Source organism: Scyliorhinus torazame, chromosome 20 (genome assembly GCF_047496885.1).
Source record: "Scyliorhinus torazame isolate Kashiwa2021f chromosome 20, sScyTor2.1, whole genome shotgun sequence".
NCBI lineage: Eukaryota > Metazoa > Chordata > Chondrichthyes > Carcharhiniformes > Scyliorhinidae > Scyliorhinus > Scyliorhinus torazame.
The window spans coordinates 30,390,574-30,411,788 of record NC_092726.1 but is presented as its reverse complement, the minus strand read 5'-3'; the positions used below and the strand labels follow the sequence as shown (position 1 = coordinate 30,411,788).

The following is a 21,215-nucleotide window of genomic DNA, read 5'->3' as shown; positions in this document are numbered from 1 at the left end:
GGTTTTTCTGCGACGGAGCGTAAACAGAGGCTCCACAGTCAGGATCGACAGGGGACTCAGGTTGCCCTTTTCTTTAAAGACGTTCAAGAATTTGATGCATGCTGCAACACTCTTGAAGGTGACATCAAAATATCCATTGTTGGGGAGGTTTTGCAAGCAGAAGATATCTGTTGCTTGAAACCCGCAGCGCTCGAGCAGCACCCTCTTCACGAAGAAGTTTCGGTCCACAGGTGACTCCTCTTCCACCTTCTTCGCTGTGATTCGGACAGTTTCGCACACCCCAGCCTGGTGGTCGGGATGCAGCTGCAGCCATAGCTCATACGTTGAGTCTAAACTGTATCGGCATTAGGCCTAAACCAGAGGCTTAGCCCAGCATGTAGATCCCCCAATAGCAGCCAAATTCTAAACGTTTCCTCTTCGAAGACTTCAATCCCTCCGTGTTCTCCAATCCACGATCGACATCGCAATCCTCAACTTCTCTTGATCCAATATACAGTTGATCATAGCCAAAAGGCCGAGAAGCGATAACCCATATTTCCCGGCTATGGCTATTGTCCTCCTTGCCCACCGATATTCAGGTGCACCTTGCTGCGCTCGACTGTGCTTTGGAACCTTAAGTCTACGGTCACGGTTGGCAAGAGATCTCCAGCTTGGCCGAGCACTGTGGACTCTGTGCATGCAGAACCAGTAAAACACAACAGGGAGACATCGTCTGGCACACCTTCCACTGTCGTCACCAGAAGAAATGGAGACGCTGTGAAGGCCCAGTGACACCCAACGCAGGGAGTCGAAGAAACCTCCACCTTTGCCGAACAAAGGGCAATCCGTGCAAGCAGCAAGTACTGGCGGAATCCAACAGGGGGCAATGTCTAGTCTCCCTGAGCTCCACCCTGGCGTGTTGGTCGTGGAGTCAGGAGAACGAAAAGAGACGCCGTGAAGGTATACCTACATCCAAATCAGGATGCCGTTCAGTCTGTCGCCACACTTCCCTGTTGTGCAGGATGAAGGGATGTGGTAACTGAAGTGAGGAGAAGGCAAGTCGGCATCCGGGGTTGAGTGTGAGTGGCCTGTAAAAAGCAGCAGGAAATCTGTGTGGCATATCAGCTGAAAACGGAGCCTGGCTGCCGCAAGTCCGCGAGTCCATCGGCTCGCAACATTAGTGCACGAAGCTCCCGCCAGCAGAAAAGCTAGCAATGCTTTGGAGCCTGAAAGGCCTTAAATAGGTCAGGATGAGACAACTGGACAAGACAGAAAAGGGGAAGGCAGTGTTTGCGCCATTTTCTGTTTTCACACCATTTGCGCTTCAAAGCGGGGTGAACGCACGATTCCTGGAAGCATGGCAAGACCAGGTCGATGCGGGGAGCGGAAGGAGCAAGCCCCTGAACCATCTCCGAGTCCCAAAAATCTATTTAATTTTCGGTCCCCAGATAGGGGACATATCAGATATTAAACTGATAAGAACAGATTTTTTTTTAAAATGTTATTCAAAAATATATACTTTATTAATAAGATTTATCATAAGCATTACAAAGCATATCGAATTGTCTTGACTGTACATTTCCGTCAGAGCTACACATTGCCTTGACTTTCTTCCATTCAATTTTGATAATATTATACACATATCACTCTTTACATTACAATTCCTTCTTAAATATCTACAGTGGCATGTTTCTTTTTGTACATTGGAGTGTTGGTTGCCCAGACCGAGGGGCTTTACACTGTTACCCGCCCCTCGGTGTACATTTGCTGGAAAGACCTTACACAGTGGTCTTTCCCCATTGCGCCTTGGCGGCATCTGCCCCAAGCTTGAGTGCGTCACTCAGCACGTAGTCCTGGACCTTGGAATGTGCCAGTCTGCGACACTCGGTCGAGGACAATTCTTTGCACTGGAAGATCAGCAAGTTTCGGGCAGACCAAAGAGCGTCTTTTACCGAGTTGATGACCTTCCAGCAGCAGTTGATATTTGTCTCGGTGTGTGTCCCTGGAAACAGTCCGTAGAGCACAGAGTCTTGTGTCACAGAGCAGTTCGGGCTGAACCTTGACAAATATCACTGCATCTCTCTCCAGACCTTCTTTGCAAAGGCACATTCCACAAGGAGGTGTGTGACCGTCTCATTTCCCCCACAGTCACTCCGAGGGCAGCGTGCATTGGTGCAGAGCTTTCGGGTGTGCATGAAGAATCTGACAGGGAGGGCCCTTCTCACCACCAGCCAAGCTAGGTCTTGGTGCTTGTTTGAAAGTTCTGGTGATGAGGCGTTCTGCCAGATGACTCTGGCAGTCTGCTCAGGGAACCATCCAACGTCCTCCACGGTCTCCTTTTCCCTGAGGGCCTCGAGGACAGTACGTTCTGACCTCTGCTTCATTGCCTTGTGGTCAAAGGTGTTTTTCTTCCAAAAGTTTTCCACGAAGGACAGGTGGTACGGTACGGCCCAACTACTTGGAGCGTTCCGCGGCAATGAGGCCAGGCCCATCCTTCGTAACACCGGGGACAGGTAGAACCTCTGTATGTAGTGACACTTGCTGTTTGCATCCTGGGGTTCCATGCACAGCTTGATTCAGCTGGACACAAAGGTGGCCAACAGGATGAGGGAGGCGTTGGGTACGTTCTGCCCTCCCTTCTCCAGAGGTTTGTACATGGTGTCCCTTCGGACACGGTCCATCTTGGATCGCCAGATAAATTTGAAGATGGCCCGGTTGACTGCTGCGGCGTAGGGTCGAGTTATGGGCCAGACCTTCGCCACGTGCATAGCACCGAGAGTACCTCACACCTGATGACCATGGTTTTGCCCGCAATGAAGAGGGAGCGTTGCTCCCACCAGCCCAGTTTCTGCCTTGCCCTTGGTATGCGCTCCTCCCAGGTTTTGGAGCACGGCCCAGCAGCTCCGAACCATATCCCCAGCACCTTCAGGTAATCTGACCTGACAGTGAAGGAGACAAAGGACAGTTCGGTCCAGTTCCCAAAGAACTTGGCCTCGCTCTTGCCACGGTTTACCTTGGCTCCCGAGGCCAGTTCAAACTGGTCGCAGGTGGTCAAGAGCCTGCGTACAGACGCAGGATCCGAGCAGAAGACGGCAACGTCGTCCATGTACGAGGAGGCCTTGACATGCATGCCTCCACTGCCTGGGATCGTCACTCCTCTTATGCCCGGATCCCTCCTGATGGACTCGGCAAAGGGTACTATGCAGCACACAAAAAGGGCAGAGGAGAGAGGGCAGCCCTGCCTGACTCCGGATTTGATCTGGAACTGTTCTGATTCCCACCCATTGATTGAGACTGCGCTATAGATGTTTGTGTAGAGCAGTTTGATCCAATTGGGAATTCCCTCCCCAAACCCCATTTTGGAGAGCAAATCCATCATGTAGGTGTGCGATATTCTGTCAAAAGCCTTCATCTGTTTCAAGGCTGATGAGGCAAGTGTCCACCCCCCTGTCCTGCACGTAGGCGATCGTATCCCTGAGTAGCGCGAGGCAATCAGAGATCTTTCTGCCGGTTAAAGCACAGGTCTGGTAAGGGTGGATCACCGACTCCAGAGCAGACCTGACCCGATTGGCGATGACCTTGGCGAGAATTTTGTAGTCCACATTCAACAGTGAAATGGGTCGCCAATTTCATATTTCTTCCCTTTCCCCTTCTGCTTGTAGATGAGGGTGATGATGCCTTTCCTCATGGACTCTTCATTCTGCTTTCCAGAAGCATACTCTCGTACACTTCCAGCAGGTCTGGGCCCATCCAGTCCCACAGAGCCGAATACAACTCAACCGGTAAGCCGTCGCTTCCGGGAGTTTTACTCATCTCGAAGGACTTGGCGGCCTTTGTCAACTCGTCCAGAGTTAGTGGTTTGTCCAGGTTTTCCAGCTCGCTGTCGCCTATGACCTCCGTGATAGTCGACAGGAAGGTCTGGGAAACAGTGCTATCTGTTGGCTTCAGGTCATACAGTCCGGCATAAAAGGATTGGCTGATCCTCAGGATGTCAGACTGCGATGACTTTTCAGGGCCATCTTCTTTCTTCAAGCTGCTGATCACAGATATCTCTCTGTGCACATTTTGGAAGAAGAAGCGTGAGCACTTTTCATCCTGCTCCAAGGAGCGGACTCTGGAACGGAAGATAACCTTGGAGGCCTCCGAGGTGTAGAGCGAGGCTTGCTGGCTCTTCACCTCTTGGAGATCCTCCTTGACATCCACCCCCATCGACTGCAGCTGGAGCAAATTTTGCATACTTTTTTGGAGCCTGGACATGACCCCTCGTCTCTCTCTCACCTTTCGAACGCCCTTGAGGATGAAAAACCTCTTGATATTCCCCTTGATTGCTTCCCACCAGAGATGTGGGGCCTCAAAGAGGGGTTTCACGGTTCTCCAACCTTTGTAATCCCTCCTGAGTTTCTCGATGTTCTCAGGGGTCAGCAGTTTTACATTTAGCTTCCATGTCCCCATGCCTACCACCTGGTCTTCCTGCAGGTGGCAGTCGGCCAGTAGGAGGCAGTGGTCAGAGAAGAACACCGGCGTTACGTCGGTGGACATGACCGTGAAAGCTCGGGACACAAAAAAGAAGTCTATCCTGGAGCGGACGGACCCGTCTGGCCGTGACCATGTGTATCTACGCCGCGCTCCGTCTGCAGGGTTGCTGCAGATGTCGAGCAGCTTGGCGTCTTTTACCGTTTCCATCAGGAGTCTGGATGTAGCGTCTAGTTTGCTGTCGGCTTTGCTGGATCGTCCAGCCGCATCGATGATGCAGTTGAAGTCACCACCCAGGATGACCGGCTTGGAGGTGGCCAACAGCAGTGGGAGTTGCTGAAGGACTGCCAGCCGCTCACTTTTTACGGCCGGGGCGTACACATTAATAAGTCTGAGAGGGGTGTTTTTGTATTTCACGTCTGCTACGAGGAGGCGCCCGCCCACCACCTCCTTAACGTCGGAGATGGTGAAGTTGCCTCCCCGCAGCAGAATACCCAGGCCGGAGGAGCGGCAGTCGTTTCCTCCTGACCAGATGGATGGCCCGTGGGACCACCAGCTCGACCAGCGCCTGTAGTTGCTGAGGTGCGGAATTCCGCACTCCTGCAGGAACAGTAGGTCAGCTTTTACATTTGCCAAATAGTTGAGTGTGGCTACACACCGCGAAGTATCTTTGATGCTTCGCACATTTATGGATGCAATTTTTAAACCCATTATAAAAAGGTAGATTTACCAGTCTCAAGAGTGCAGAGTCTATACAGTTGGCTGTTCCAGCTGTTGAATGTTCCCCAGCATGCCGGTGGTGCTCGCAAAACTTAGCACAGTTGCAGGGATGGGAAAACTGTTCTGGTCCGTACTGGCCCCGTGATTTTGATGCAGATGCATTGGGGGGGGGGGGTGGTGTAGCCCTGGCGTTCGTCGTGGCAGTCAGTAGGTGTTGGGGTTGCAGGCCGGTCTTCACCTGGGTTGTTGCTGCTCGTTGCTATCGGGGGTTGGTCTGTGACCTTGTTTTCTTCCCGGTCGGTGGTCTGGGGGGTCTGTGCCTTCCGTTCCACGTTGGTGCTTTGCCTCTTTATCTGAGGCCGATTCTTGTCCTGTTTTCCCTCATCGGATGAGGTGTCGGCACTAAGTGCGCCGGCTGAGAGGTGTCGCTTTTTGCCACTACCCCTCAGGGGGTTCTTCAGTTTGTTTTTTTGTTTCCTCTTACGTTTGTCCCTGTTCACGGTTTCCCAGGGCTCTTTATTCTTTGTCCCCTCCTCTTCCTCTTCCATTGAGTGTTCCTCATCAGATGGGGCTGGGGTTGGGTTGTCAGGAGGTGCTGGGGCCTCCTCTTTTTGTTGGGGGCCCTTCTGTTGCTTTTCCTCATTCTGAACCGTGGTGTCTTTTTCGGTGGAGGGTGTATGCACCTCCTCTCTGGTCGCCTTTTTAACTCCGCTGCTGATGATTTGAGCGTATGTCGCCCCGCGTTTCGGGCAGGCCCTGTAAAGATGGCCGGCCTCCCCACACAGGTTGCAGCACTTGTCTTCCTTGCAGTCTTTCGTCATATGTCCCACCTGCCTGCAGTTTTTGCAGAAGGTCACACTGCAGTTTGCGGCAACATGCCCCGTTTTGCCACAGGCGTGGCATACTCGTGGCTGTCCCACGTAGTAGAGGTAGCCACGATTTACTCCAATAGCGAAACTGGAGGGGGGATGCAGGATGGCTCCGTTGCTGTCCGTTCTTAGGGTCACCTTGACCTGGTGCTCACTTGTCCAGATGCCGAAGGTGTCTTTCACTTGCACGCTGTCACTTTTCAGCTCAGCGTACATGGCGAGGAATGTGAGCACATCAGATACAGGGACGTGGGGGTTGTACGTGTGCAGTGTAACAACCCGATTTCGCTGCGCCGGGAGCGTAAACAGAGGCTCCGCAGTCAGGATCGACAGGGAACTCTGGTTACCTTTTTCCTTGAAGACGTTCAAGAATTTGATGCACGCTGCGACGCTCTTGAAGGTGACATCAAAGAAACCATTCTTGGGGAAGTTTTGCAAGCAGATGATTTCTGTTGCTTTAAGCCCACAACACTGGAGCAGCACCCGCTTCACGAAGAGTATCCGATCCAAAGGTGACTCTCCTTCCGTTTTCTTTACTGTGACTCGGACAGTGTTTCGCACTCCCCAGCCTGGTGGTCGGGATGCAGCTGCATCCATATCTCGTCCGTTGGGTGTGAAACTGTACCGGCGTTGGGCCTAAACCCGAGGTTTAGGCCAGCATGTAGATCCACCAATAGCAGTCAAGCTCCAAACGTTTCCTCTTTGACGACTTCAATCCCTCAGAGCTTTCCAACCCACAATCGTAATCGAAATCCTCAGCTTCCCTCGATCAAATGAGACTGCACTTGATCTTAGCCAAAAGGCCGAGAAGCGATAGCCCATATATTCCGGCTATGGCTTTTGTCCTCCTCGTCCACCGACATTCAGGTGCACCTTGCTGCGCTCAATTGTGCTTTGGAACTTTTAGTCTACAGTCACTGTTGGTCAAGAGACCTCCAGCTTGGCCAAGCACGGTGGAGTCTGTGCATGCAGAACCAGTAAAACACAACAGGAAGACATCGTCTGGCAAGCCGTCCCCTGTCGTCACCAGATGAAATGGAGACGCTGTGAAGGCCAGTGACACCCAATGGAGAGAGTCGAAGAAATCTCCACCTTTGCCGAACAAAGGACAATCCGTGCAAGCAGCAAGTGCTGGCGGTATCCAACAGGGGGCAATGTCTAGTCTCCCTGAGCTCCACCCTAGCGTGTTGGTCGTGGAGTCAGGAGAACGAAAAGAGACGCCGTGAAGGTATACATACATCCAAACAGGATGTCGTTCAGTCTGTCGCAACAGTATCCCGTTGTGCAGGATGAAGGGATGTGGTAACTGAAGTGAGGAGAAGGCAAGTCGGCATCCGAGGGTGAGGGTGAGTGGCCTGTAAAAAGCAGCAGGAAATCTGTGCGGCAGATCAGCTGAAAACGGAGCCTGGCTGCCGAAAGTCCTCGAGTCCATCGACTCGCAACATTAGTGCACGAAGCTCCCGCCAGCAGAAAAGCTAGCAATGCTTTGGAGCTTGAAATGCCTTAAATTGGTCAAGATGAGGCAACTGGACAACAGAGAAAAGGGGTAGGCCGGTTTTGCGGCATTTTCTGCTTTTATACATTTTCGCCCCAAAGCGGGGTGAAGGCACCACTCCTGGAAGCACAGGTTGATGCGTGGAGCGGAAGGAGCAAGCCCCTGAACCATCTCCGAGTCCTAAAAATCAATTTAATATTCGGTCCCCAGATTGAGGACATATCAGATATTAAACTGATAAGAACAGATTTTTTTTGATTTTTTTTTTCAAAAAAAAATATACTTTATTCATAAAAATTTATCATGAGCATTACAGAAACATTTCAAATTGTCTTGACTGTACATTTCCGGCAGGGTTACATGTTGCCTTGACTTTCTTTCATTCACTTTTGATATTGTCGTACACATATCACTCTTTACATTACAATTCCTTCTTAAATATTTACAGTGGCATGTTGGTTTTATACATTGGAGTGTTGGTTGCCCCGACCGAGGTGCTTTACACAGTTACCCGCCCCTCGGTGTACATTTGCTGGAAAGACTTTACACAGTGGTCTTTCCCCATTGCGCCTTGGCGGCAGCTGCCCCAAGCTTGAGTGCGTCCCTCAGCACGTAGTCCTGGACCTTGGAATGTGCCAGTCTGCAACACTCGGTCGAGGACAATTCTTTGCACTGGAAGATCAGCAAGTTTCGGGCAGACCAAAGAGCGTCTTTTACCGAGTTGATGACCTTCCAGCAGCAGTTGATATTTGTCTCGGTGTGTGTCCCTGGAAACAGTCCGTAGAGCACAGAGTCCTGTGTCACAGATCTGTTTGGGATAAACCTTGACAAATACCACTGCATCTCTCTCCAGACCTTCTTTGCAAAGGCACATTCCACAAGGAGGTGTGTGACCGTCTCATTTCCCCACAGCCACTCCGAGGGCAGCGTGCATTGGTGCAGAGCCTTCGGGTGTGCATGAAGAATCTGACAGGGAGGGCCCTTCTCACCACCAGCCAAGCTAGGTCTTGGTGCTTGTTTGAAAGTTCTGGTGATGAGGCGTTCTGCCAGATGACTCTGGCAGTCTGCTCAGGGAACCATCCAACGTCCTCCACGGTCTCTTTTTCCCTGAGGGCCTCGAGGACATTACGTGCTGACCACTGCTTCATTGCCTTGTGGTCAAAGGTGTTTTCCTTCAAAAACTTTTCCACAAAGGACAGGTGGTACGGTACGGTCCAACTACTTGGAGCGTTCCGCGGCAATGAGGCCAGGCCCATCCTTCGCAACACCGGGGACAGGTAGAACCTCAGTATGTAGTGACACTTGGTGTTTGCGTACTGGGGGTCCACGCTCAGCTTGATGCAGCTGGACACAAAGGTGGCCAACAGGATGAGGGAGGCGTTGGGTACGTTCCGCCCTCCCTTCTCCAGAGGTTTGTACATGGTGTCCCTTTGGACACGGTCCATCTTGGATCGCCAGATAAATTTGAAGATGGCCCGGGTGACTGCTGTGGCGTAGGCTCGGGTTATGGGCCAGACCTGCGCCACGTTCAGTAGCACCGAGAGTACCTCACACCTGATGACCAGGGTTTTGCCCGCAATGGAGAGGGAGCGTTGCTCCCACCAGCCCAGTTTCTGTCTTACCTTTCCTATGCGCTCCTCCCAGTTTTTGGTGCACGCCCCAGCAGCTCCGAACCATATCCCCAGCACCTTCAGGTAATCGGACCTGACAGTGAAGGGGACAAAGGACCGGTCGGCCCAGTTCCCAAAGAACATGGCCTCGCTCTTGCCCCGGTTTACCTTGGCTCCAGAGGCCAGTTCAAACTGGTCGCAGGTGGTCAAGAGCCTGCGTACAGACGCAGGATCCGAGCAGAAGACGGCAACATCGTCCATGTACAGGGAGGCCTTGACTTGCATGCCTCCACTGCCTGGGATCGTCACTCCTCTTATACCCGGATCCCTCCTGATGGACTCGGCAAAAGGTCTATGCAGCACACAAAAGGGCAGAGGAGAGAGGGCAGCCCTGCCTGACTCCAGGTCTGATCTGGAACTTTTCTGATTCCCACCCATTGATTGAGACTGCGCTATAGATGTTTGTGTAGAGCAGTTTGATCCAATTGCGAATTCCCTCCCCAAACCCCATTTTGGAGAGCACATCCATCATGTAGGTGTGCGATATTCTGTCAAAAGCCTTCTGCTGGTCAAGGCTGATGAGGCAAGTGTCCACCCCCCTGTCCTGCACGTAGGCGATCGTATCCCTGAGTAGCGCGAGGCTATCAGAGATCTTCCTGCCGGGTACAGCACAGGTCTGGTCAGGGTGGATCACCGACTCCAGAGCAGACCTGACCCGATTGGCGATGACCTTTGCTAGAATTTTGTAGTCCACATTCAACAGTGAAATGGGTCGCCAATTTCGAATTTCTTCCCTTTCCCTCTTCTGCTTGTAGATGAGGGTGATGATGCCTTTCCTCATGGACTCTGACATGCTGCCTTCCAGAATCATACTCTCGTACACTTCCAGCAGGTCTGGGCCCATCCAGTCCCACAGAGCCGAATACAACTCAACCGGTAAGCCGTCGCTTCCGGGAGTTTTACTCGTCTCGAAGGACTTGGCGGCCTTTGTCAGCTCGTCCAGAGTTAGTGGTTTGTCCAGGTTTTCCAGCTCGCTGTCGCCTATGACCTCCGTGATAGCCGACAGGAAGGTCTGGGAAACAGTGCTATCTGTTGGCTTCAGGTCATACAGTCCGGCATAAAAGGATTGGCTGATCCTCAGGATGTCAGACTGCGATGACTTTTCAGAGCCATCTTCTTCCTTCAGGCTGCTGATCACAGAGGTCTCTCTGTGCACCTTTTGGAAGAAGAAGCGTGAGCACTTTTCGTCCTGCTCCACAGAGCGGACTCTGGAACGGAAGATAACCTTGGAGGCCTCCGAGGTGTAGAGCGAGGCTTGCTGGCTCTTCACCTCTTGGAGATCCTCCTTGACATCCACCCCCATCGACTGCAGCTGGAGCAAATTTTGCATACTTTTCTGGAGCCTGGACATGACCCCTCGTCTCTCTCTCACCTTTTGAACGCCCTTGAGGATGAAAAACCTCTTGATATTCCCCTTGATTTCTTCCCACCAGAGATGTGGGGCCTCAAAGAGGGGTTTCACGGTTTTCCAACCTTTGTAATCCCTCCTGAGTTCCTCGATGTTCTCAGGGGTCAGCAGTTTTACATTTAGCTTCCACGTCCCCCTGCCTACCCCCTGGTCTTCCTGCAGGTGGCAGTCGGCCAGTAGGAGGCAGTGGTCAGAGAAGAACACCGGCGTTACGTCGGTGGACCTGACCGTGAAAGCTCGGGACACAAAAAAGAAGTCTATCCTGGAGCGGACGGACCCGTCTGGCCGTGACCATGTGTATCTACGCTGCGCGCCGTCTGCAGGGTTGCTGCAGACGTCGAGCAGCTTGGCGTCTTTTACCGTTTCCATCAGGAGTCTGGACGTGGCGTCTAGTTTGCTGTCGGCTTTGCTGGATCGTCCAGCCGCATCGATGATGCAGTTGAAGTCACCACCCAGGATGACCGGCTTGGAGGTGGCCAACAGCATTGGGAGTTGCTGAAGAACTGCCAGCCGCTCACTTTTTACGGCCGGGGCGTACACATTAATAAGTCAGAGAGGGGTGTTTTTGTATTTCACGTCTGCTACGAGGAGGCGCCCGCCCACCACCTCCTTCACGTCGGAGATGGTGAAGTTTCCTCCCCGCAGCAGAATACCCAGGCCGGAGGAGCGGCAGTCGTTTCCTCCTGACCAGATGGATGGCCCGTGGGACCACCAGCTCGACCAGCGCCTGTAGTTGCTGAGGTGCGGAATTCCGCACTCCTGCAGGAACAGTAGGTCAGCTTTTACATTTACCAAATAGTTGAGTGTGGCTACACACCGCGAAGTATCTTTGATGCTTCGCACATTTATGGATGCAATTTTTAAACCCATTGTAAAAAGATAGATTTACCAGTTCCAAGAGCCCAGAGTCTATACAGTTGGCTGTTCCAGCTGTTGAATGTTCCCCAGCATGCCGGTGGTGCTCGCAAACTTTAGCACAGTTGCAGGGCTGAGAAAACTGTTCTGGTCCGTACTGGCCCAGTGATTTTGATGCAGATGCAATGGGGGGGGGGGGTGGTGTAGCCCTGGGGTTCGTCGTGGCAGTCAGTAGGTGTTGGGGTTGCAGGCCGGTCTTCACCTGGGTTGTTGCTGCTCGTTGCTATCGGGGGTTGGTCTGTGACCTTGTTTTCTTCCCGGTCGGTGGTCTGGGGGGTCTGTGCCTTCCGTTCCACGTTGGTCCTTTGCCTCTTTATCTGAGGCCGATTCTTGTCCTGTTTTCCCTCATCGGATGAGGTGTCGGCACTAAGTGCGCCGGCTGAGAGGTATCGCTTTGTGCCACTACCCCTCAGGGGGTTCTTCAGTTTGTTTTTTTGTTTTCTCTTTCGTTTGTCCCTGTTCACGGTTTCCCAGGGCTCTTTATTCTTTGTCCCATCCTCTTCCTCTTCCATTGAGTGTTCCTCATCAGATGGGGCTGGGGTTGGGTTGTCAGGAGGTGCTGGGGCCTCCTCTTTTTGTTGGGGGCCCTTCTGTTGCTTTTCCTCATTCTGAACCGTGGTGTCTTTTTCGGTGGAGGGTGTATGCTCCTCCTCTCTGGTCGCCTTTTTGACTCCGCTGCTGATGATCTGTGCATATGTCGCCCCGCGTTTCGGGCAGGCCCTGTAAAGATGGCCGGCCTCCCCACACAGGTTGCAGCACTTGTCTTCCTTGCAGTCCTTAGTCATGTGTCCCTCCTGCCTGCAGTTCTTGCAGAAGGTCACACTGCAGTTTGCGGCAACATGCCCCGTTTTGCCACAGGTGTGGCATACTCGTGGCTGTCCCACGTAGTAGAGGTAGCCACGATTTACTCCAATAGCGAAATTGGAGGGGGGATGCAGTATGGCTCCGTTGCTGTCCATTCTTAGGGTCACCTTGACCTGGTGCTCACTTGTCCAGATGCCGAAGGTGTCTTTCACTTGCACGCTGTCTCTTTTCAGCTGAGCGTACCCGGCGAGGAACGTGAGCACATCAGACACAGGGACGTGGGGGTTGTACGTGTGCAGTGTAACAACCCGATTTCGCTGTGCCGGTAGCGTAAACAGAGGCTCCGCAGTCAGGATCGACAGGGGACTCTGGTTACCTTTTTCCTTGAAGACGTTCAAGAATTTGATGCACGCTGCGACGCTCTTGAAGGTGACATCAAAGAAACCATTCTTGGGGAAGTTTTGCAAGCAGAAGATCTCTGTTGCTTTAAACCCACAACACTCGAGCAGCACCCTCTTCACGAAGTGTTTCCGGTCCAAAGGTGACTCTCCCTCCGTTTTCTTTACTGTGACTCGGACAGTGTTTCGCACTCCCCAGCCTGGTGGTCGGGATGCAGCTGCATCCATAGCGCGTACGTTGGGTGTGAAACTGTATCGGCATTAGGCCTAAACCCGAGGTTTCGGCCAGCATGTAGATCCACCAATAGCAGCCAAGCTCCAAACGTTTCCTCTTTGCCGACTTCAATCCCTCCGAGTTGTCCAATCCACGATCGACATGGAAATCGTCAGCTTCTCTCGATCAAATGAGACTACACTTGATCTTAGCCAAAAGGCCGAGAAGCGATCGCCCATATTTTCCGGCAATGGCTCTTGTCCTCCTCGTCCACCGACATTCAGGTGCACCTTGCTGCGCTCGACTGTGCTTTGGAACTTTTAGTCTACGCTCACTGTTGGTCAAGAGACATCCAGCTTGGCCGAGCACGGTGGAGTCTGAGCATGCAGAACCAGTGAAACACAACAGGAAGACATCGTCTGGCAAGCCGTCACCTGTCGTCACCAGATGAAATGGAGACGCTGTGAAGGCCAGTGACACCCAACGGAGGGAGTCGAAGAAATCTCCACCTTTGCCGAACAAAGGACAATCCGTGCAAGCAGCAAGTACTGGCGGTATCCAACAGGGGGCAATGTCTAGTCTCCCTGAGCTCCACCCTAGCCTGTTGGTCGTGGAGTCAGGAGAACGAAAAGAGACGCCGTGAAGGTATACCTACATCCAAAGAGGATGCCGTTCAGACTGTCGCCACACTTCCCCGTTGTGCAGGATGAAGGGATGTGGTAACTGAAGTGAGGAGAAGGCAAGTCGGCATCCGAGTGTGAAGATGAGTGGCCTGTAAAAAGCAGCAGGAAATCTGTGTGGCATATCAGCTGAAAACGGAGCCTGGCTGCCGCAAGTCCGCGAGTCCATCGGCTCGCAACATTCGTGCACGAAGCTCCCGCCAGCAGAAAAGCTAGCAATGCTTTGGAGCCTGAAAGGCCTTAAATTGGTCAGGATGAGACAACTGGACAAGAGAGAAAAGGGTAAGCCAGGTTTTGCGGCATTTTCTGCTTTTATACATTTTGCGCCCCAAAGCGGGTAGAGGGCACCATTCCTGAAGGCACTGCTAGACCAGGTTGATGCGTGGAGCGGAAGGAGCAAGCCCCTGAACCATCTCCGAGTTCTAAAAATCAATTTAATATTCGGTCTCCAGATTAAGGTCATATCAGATATTAAACTGATAAGAACAGATACTACACTTGATCTGAGCCAAAAGGCCATGAAGCGATAGCCCATATTTTACGGCAATGGCTCTTGTCCTCCTCGTCCACCGACATTCAGGTGCACCTTGCTGCGCTCGACTGTGCTTTGGAACTTTTAGTCTACGCTCACTGTTGGTCAAGAAACCTCCAGCTTGGCCGAGCACTGTGGAGTCTGTGCATGCAGAACCAGTAAAACACAACACGAAGACTTGCTCTGGCAAGCCGTCCCCTGTCGTCACCAGATGAAATGGAGACGCTCTGAAGGCCCAGTGACACCCAACGGAGGGAGTCGAAGTAATCTCCAGCTTTGCCGAACAAAGGGCAATCCGTGCAAGCAGCAAGTACTGGCGGTATCCAACAGGGGGCAATGTCTAGTCTCCCTGAGCTCCACAATAGCGTGTTGGTCGTGGAGTCAGGAGAACGAAAAGAGACGCCGTGAAGGTATACCTACATCCAAACAGGATGCCGTTCAGTCTGTCGCCACACTTCCCCGTTGTGCAGGATGAAGGGATGTGGTAACTGAAGTGAGGAGAAGGCAAGTCGGCATCCGAGGGTGAGGGTAAGTGGCCTGTAAAAAGCAGCAGGAAATCTGAGCGGCATATCAGCTGAAACCGGAGCCTGGCTGCCGAAAGTCCTCGAGTCCATCGGCTCGCAACATTAGTGCACGAAGCTCCCGCCAGCAGAAAAGCTAGCAATGCTTTGGAGCTTGAAATGCCTTAAATTGGTCAAGATGAGGCAACTCGATAACAGAGAAAAGGGGTAGGCAGGTTTTGCGGCATTTTCTGCTTTTATACATTTTCGCCCCAAAGCGGGGTGAAGGCACCATTCCTGGAAGCACTGCAAGACCAGGTTGATGCGTGGAGCGGAAGGAGCAAGCCCCTGAACCATCTCCGAGTCCTAAAAATCAATTTAATATTCGGTCCCCAGATTGAGGACATATCAGATATTAAACTGATAAGAACAGATTTTTTTTTTCCAAAAAAATATACTTTATTCACAAAAATTTATCATGAGCATTACAGAAACATTTCAAATTGTCTTGACTGTACATTTCCGGTAGGGTTACATGCTGCCTTGACTTTCTTTCATTCAATTTTGATATTGTCATACACATATCACTCTTTACATTACAATTCCTTCTGAAATATTTACAGTGGCATGTTTGTTTTATACATTGGAGTGTTGGTTGCCCAGACCGAGGGGCTTTACACTGTGACGCGCCCCTTGGTGTACATTTGCTGGAAAGACTTTACACAGTGGTCTTTCCCCATTGCGCCTTGGCGGCAGCTGCCCCAAGCTTGAGTGCGTCCCTCAGCACGTAGTCCTGCACATTGGAATGTGCCAGTCTGCAACACTCGGTCGAGGACAATTCTTTGCACTGGAAGATCAGCAAGTTTCGGGCAGACCAAAGAGCGTCTTTCACCGAGTTGATGACCTTCCAGCAGCAGTTGATATTTGTCTCGGTGTGTGTCCCTGGAAACAGTCCGTAGAGCACAGAATCCTGTGTCACTGATCTGTTTGGGATAAACCTTGACAAATACCACTGCATCTCTCTCCAGACCTTCTTTGCAAAGGCACATTCCACAAGGAGGTGTGTGACCGTCTCATTTCCCCCACAGCCACTCCGAGGGCAGCGTGCATTGGTGCAGAGCCTTCGGGTGTGCATGAAGAATCTGACAGGGAGGGCCTTTCTCACCACCAGCCAAGCTAGGACTTGGTGCTTGTTTGAAAGTTCTGGTGATGAGGCATTCTGCCAGATGACTCTGGCAGTCTGCTCAGGGAACCATCCAACGTCCTCCACGGTCTCCTTTTCCCTGAGGGCCTCGAGGACATTACGTGCTGACCACTGCTTCATTGCCTTGTGGTCAAAGGTGTTTTTCTTCAAAAACTTTTCCACGAAGGACATGTGGTACGGTACGGTCCAACTACTTGGAGCGTTCCGCGGCAATGAGGCCAGGCCCATCGTAACACCGGGGACAGGTAGAACCCCAGTATGTAGTGACACTTGGTGTTTGCATACTGGGGGTCCACGCACAGCTTGATGCAGCTGGACACAAAGGTGGCCAACAGGATGAGGGAGGCGTTGGGTACGTTCCGCCCTCCCTTCTCCAGAGGTTTGTACATGGTGGCCCTTCGGACACGGTCCATCTTGGATCGCCAAATAAATTTGAAGATAGCCCGGGTGACTGCTGTGGCGGAGGGTCGGGTTATGGGCCAGACCTGCGCCACGTACAGTAGCACCGAGAGTACCTCACACCTGATGACCAGGGTTTTGCCCGCAATGGAGAGGGAGCGTTGCTCCCACCAGCCCAGTTTCTGTCTTACCTTTCCTATGCGCTCCTCCCAGTTTTTGGTGCACGCCCCAGGAGCTCCGAACCATATCCCCAGCACCTTCAGGTAATCTGACCTGACAGTGAAGGGGACAAAGGACCGGTCGGCCCAGTTCCCAAAGAACATGGCCTCGCTCTTGCCCCGGTTTACCTTGGCTCCCGAGGCCAGTTCAAACTGGTCGCAGGTGGTCAAGAGCCTGCGCACAGACGCAGGATCCGAGCAGAAGACGGCAACGTCGTCCATGTACAGGGAGGCCTTCACTTGCATGCCTCCACTGCCTGGGATCGTCACTCCTCTTATGCCCGGATCCCTCCTGATGGACTCGGCAAAAGGTTCTATGCAGCACACAAAAAGGGCAGAGGAGAGAGGGCAGCCCTGCCTGACTCCAGATTTGATCTGGAACTTTTCTGATTCCCACCCATTGATTGAGACTGCGCGAGAGATGTTTGTGCAGAGCAGTTTGATCCAATTGCGAATTCCCTCCCCAAACCCCATTTTGGAGAGCACATCCATCATGTAGGTGTGTGATATTCTGTCAAAAGCCTTCTCCTGGTCAAGGCTAATGAGGCAAGTGTCCACACCCCTGTCCTGCACGTAGGCGATCGTATACCTGAGTAGCGCGAGGCTATCAGAGATCTTTCTGCCGGGTACAGCACAGGTCTGGTCAGGGTGGATCACCGACTCCAGAGCAGACCTGACCCGATTGGCGATGACCTTTGCTAGAATTTTGTAGTCCACATTCAACAGTGAAATGGGTCGCCAATTTCGAATTTCTTCCCTTTCCCCCTTCTGCTTGTAGATGAGGGTGATGATGCATTTCCTCATGGACTCTGACATGCTGCCTTCCAGAAGCATACTCTCGTACACTTCCAGCAGGTCTGGGCCGATCCAGTCCCACAGAGCCGAATACAACTCAACCGGTAAGCCGTCGCTTCCGGGAGTTTTACTCGCCTCGAAGGACTTGGCGGCCTTTGTCAGCTCGTCCAGATTTAGTGGTTTGTCCAGGTTTTCCAGCTCGCTGTTGCCTATGACCTCCGTGATAGTCGACAGGAAGGTCTTGGAAACAGTGCTATCTGTTGGCTTCAGGTCATACAGTCCGGCATAAAAGGATTGGCTGATCCTCAGATGTCAGACTGCGATGACTTTTCAGAGCCATCTTCGTCCTTCAGGCTGCTGATCACAGAGGTCTCTCTGTGCACCTTTTGAAAGAAGAAGCGTGAGCACTTTTCGTCCTGCTCCACGGAGCGGACTCTGGAACGGAAGATAACCTTGGAGGCATCCGAGGCTTGCTGGCTCTTCACCTCTTGGAGATCCTCCTTGACATCTACCCCCATCGACTGCAGCTGGAGCACATTTTGCATACTTTTCTGGATCCTGGACATGACCCCTCGTCTCTCTCTCACCTTTTGAACGCCCTTGAGGATGAAAAACCTCTTGATATTCCCCTTGATTGCTTCCCACCAGAGATGTGGGGCCTCAAAGAGGGGTTTCACGGTTCTCCAACCTTTGTAATCCCTCCTGAGTTCCTCGATGTTCTCAGGGGTCAGCAGTTTTACATTTAGCTTCCATGTCCCCCTGCCTACCCCCTGGTCTTCCTGCAGGTGGCAGTCGGCCAGTAGGAGGCAGTGGTCAGAGAAGAACACCGGCGTTACGTCGGTGGACCTGACCGTGAAAGCTCGGGACACAAAAAAGAAGTCTATCCTGGAGCGGACGGACCCGCCTGGCCATGACCATGTGTATCTACGCTGCGCGCCGTCTGCAGGGTTGCTGCAGACGTCGAGCAGCTTGGCGTCTTTTACCGTTTCCATCAGGAGTCTGGACGTAGCGTCTAGTTTGCTGTCGGCTTTGCTGGATCGTCCAGCCGCATCGATGATGCAGTTGAAGTCACCACCCAGGATGACCGGCTTGGAGGTAGCCAACAGCAGTGGGAGTTGCTGAAGGACTGCCAGCCGCTCATTTTTACGGCCGGGGCGTACACATTAATAAGTCTGAGAGGGGTGTTTTTGTATTTCACGTCTGCTACGAGGAGGCGCCCGCCCACCACCTCCTTAACGTCAGAGATGGTGAAGTTGCCTCCCCGCAGCATAATACCCAGGCCGGAGGAGCGGCAGTCGTTTCCTCCTGACCAGATGGATGGTCCGTGGGACCACCAGCTCGACCAGCGCCTGTAGTTGCTGAGGTGTGGAATTCCGCACTCCTGCAGGAACAGTAGGTCAGCTTTTGCATTTGCCAAATAGTTGAGTGTGGCTACAGACCGCGAAGTATCTTTGATGCTTCGCACATTTATGGATGCAATTTTTAAACCCATTATAAAAAGGTAGATTTACCAGTCTCAAGAGTCCAGAGTCTATACAGTTGGCTGTTCCAGCTGTTGAATGTTCCCCAGCATGCCGGTCGTGCTCGCAAACTTTAGCACAGGTGCAGGGCTGAGGAAGCTCTTCTGGTCCGTACTGGCCCCGTGGTTTTGATGCAGATGCATTGGGGGGGGGGGTGTATTCCTGGGGTTCCTCGTGGCAGTCAGTAGGTGTTGGGGTTGCAGGCCGGTCTTCACCTGGGTTGTTGCTGCTCGTTGCTATCGGGGGTTGGTCTGTGACCTTGTTTTCTTCCCGGTCGGTGGTCTGGGGGGTCTGTGCCTCCCGTTCCACGTTGGTGCTTTGTCTGTTTATTTGAGGCCGATTCTTGTCCTGTTTTCCCTCATCGGATGAGGTGTCGGCGCTAAGTGCGCCGGCTGAAAGGTGTCGCTTTTTGCCACTACCCCTCGGGGGGTTCTTCAGTTTGTTTTTTTGTTTTCTCTTTCGTTTGTCCCTGTTCACTGTTTCCCAGGGCTCTTTATTCTTTGTCCCATCCTCTTACTCTTCCATTGAGTGTTCCTCATCAGATGGGGCTGGGGCTGGGTTGTCAGGAGGTGCTGGGGCCTCCTCTTTTTGTTGGGGGCCCTTCTCTTGCTTTTCCTCACTCTGAGCCGTGGTGTCTTTTTCGGTGGAGGGTGTATGCACCTCCTCTCTGGTCGCCTTTTTAACTCCGCTGCTGATGATTTGAGCGTATGTCGCCCCGCGTTTCGGGCAGGCCCTGTAAAGATGGCCGGCCTCCTCACACAGGTTGCAGGACTTGTCTTCCTTGCATTCCTTAGTCATGTGTCACTCCTGCCTGCAGGTTTTGCAGAAGGTCACACTGCAGTTTGCTGCAACATGCCCCGTTTTGCCACAGGTGTGGCAGACTCGTGGCTGTCCCACGTAGTAGAGGTAGCCACGATTTGCTCCAATAGCGAAACTGGAGGGGGGATGCAGGATGGTTCATTTGCTGTCTGTTCATAGAGTCACCTTGACCTGGTGCTCACTTGTCCAGATGCCGAAGGTGTCTTTCACTTGCACGCTGTCCTTTTCAGTTCAGCGTACCTGGCGAGGAACGTCGGCACATCAGACACAGGGACGTGGGGGTTGTACGTGTGCAGTGTAACAACCCGATTTCGCTGCGACGGTAGCGTAAACAGAGGATCCGCAGTCAGGATCGACAAGGGACTCTGGTTACCTTTTTCCTTGAAGACAATCAAGAATTTGATGCACGCTGCGACGCTCTTGAAGGTGACATCAAAAAAAACATTGTTGGGGAAGTTTTGCAAGCAGAAGATCTCTGTTGCTGTAAACCCTCAACACTCGAGCAGCACCCTCTTCACGAAATGTTTCCTGTCCACAGGTGACTCTCATTCCGTTTTCTTCACTGTGACTCGGACAGTGTTTCGCACTCCCCAGCCTGGTGGTGGGGTTGAAGCTGCATCCATAGCTCGTACGTTGGGTCTGAACTGTATCGGCGTTAGGCAGAAACCAGAGGTTTAGGCCAGTATGTAGAGCCACCAATAGCAGCCGGGCTCCAAACGTTTCCTCTTTGACGACTTCAATCCCTCCGAGTTCTCCAATCCACGATCGTCATCGAGATCATCAGCTTCCCTCGATCAAATGAGACTACACTTGATCTCAGCCAAAAGGCCGAGAAGCGATAGCCAATATTTTCCGGCTATAGCTCTTGTCCTCCTCGTCCACCGACATTCAGGAGCACCTTGCTGCGCTCGACTGTGCTTTGGAACTTTTAGTCTACGGTCACTGTTGGTCAAGAGACCTCCAGCTTGGCCGAGCACGGTGGAGTCTGTGCATGCAGAACCAGTAAAACACAACAGGAAGACATCGTCTGGCAAGCCGCCCCCTGTCGTCACCAGATTAAATGGAGACGCTGTGAAGGCCCAGTGACACCCAACGGAGGGAGTCGAAAAAATCTCCACCTTTGCCGTACAAAGGGCAATCCGTGCTAGCAGCAAGTACTGGCGGAATCCAACAGGGGAAATGTCTAGTCTCCCTGAGCTCCACCCTGGCGTGTTGGTCGTGGAGTCACGAGAACGAAAAGAGACGCCGTGAAGGTATACCTACATCCAAATCAGGATGCCGTTCAGTCTGTCGCCACACTACCCCGTTGTGCAGGATGAAGGGATGTGGTAACTGAAGTGAGGAGAAGGCAAGTCGGCATCCGAGGGTGAGGGTGAGTGGCCTGTAAAAAGCAGCAGGAAATCTGTGTGGCATATCAGCTGAAAACGGATCCTGGCTGCCGCAAGTCCGCGAGCCCATAGGCTCACGACATTAGTGCGCGAAGCGCCCGCCAGCAGAAAAGCTAGCAATGCTCTGGAGCCTGAAAATTTTTTAATTGGCCAGGATGAGACAACTGGACAAGACAGAAGAGGGGAAGCCAGGTTTTGCGCCATTTTCTGCTTTT

At 52.4% G+C, this 21,215-nt stretch overlaps 2 non-coding genes and 2 pseudogenes across 2 annotated transcripts; all 4 read right to left on the bottom strand.

Moving 5' to 3' along the window:
- Positions 1–1,312: 1,312 nt before the first annotated feature.
- LOC140397319 (U2 spliceosomal RNA) lies at positions 1,313–1,496 on the bottom strand. The gene has a single exon (XR_011936817.1). It is a non-coding gene; the product is annotated as a U2 spliceosomal RNA (small nuclear RNA).
- Positions 1,497–7,640: 6,144 nt separating this feature from the next.
- Positions 7,641–7,817, bottom strand: LOC140397343 (U2 spliceosomal RNA; annotated as a pseudogene).
- A 6,145-nt stretch (positions 7,818–13,962) lies between these two features.
- LOC140397802 (U2 spliceosomal RNA) lies at positions 13,963–14,153 on the bottom strand. The gene has a single exon (XR_011937229.1). It is a non-coding gene; the product is annotated as a U2 spliceosomal RNA (small nuclear RNA).
- Positions 14,154–14,938: 785 nt separating this feature from the next.
- On the bottom strand, positions 14,939–15,113 carry LOC140397176 (U2 spliceosomal RNA; annotated as a pseudogene).
- Between the last annotated feature and the right edge of the window lie 6,102 nt (positions 15,114–21,215).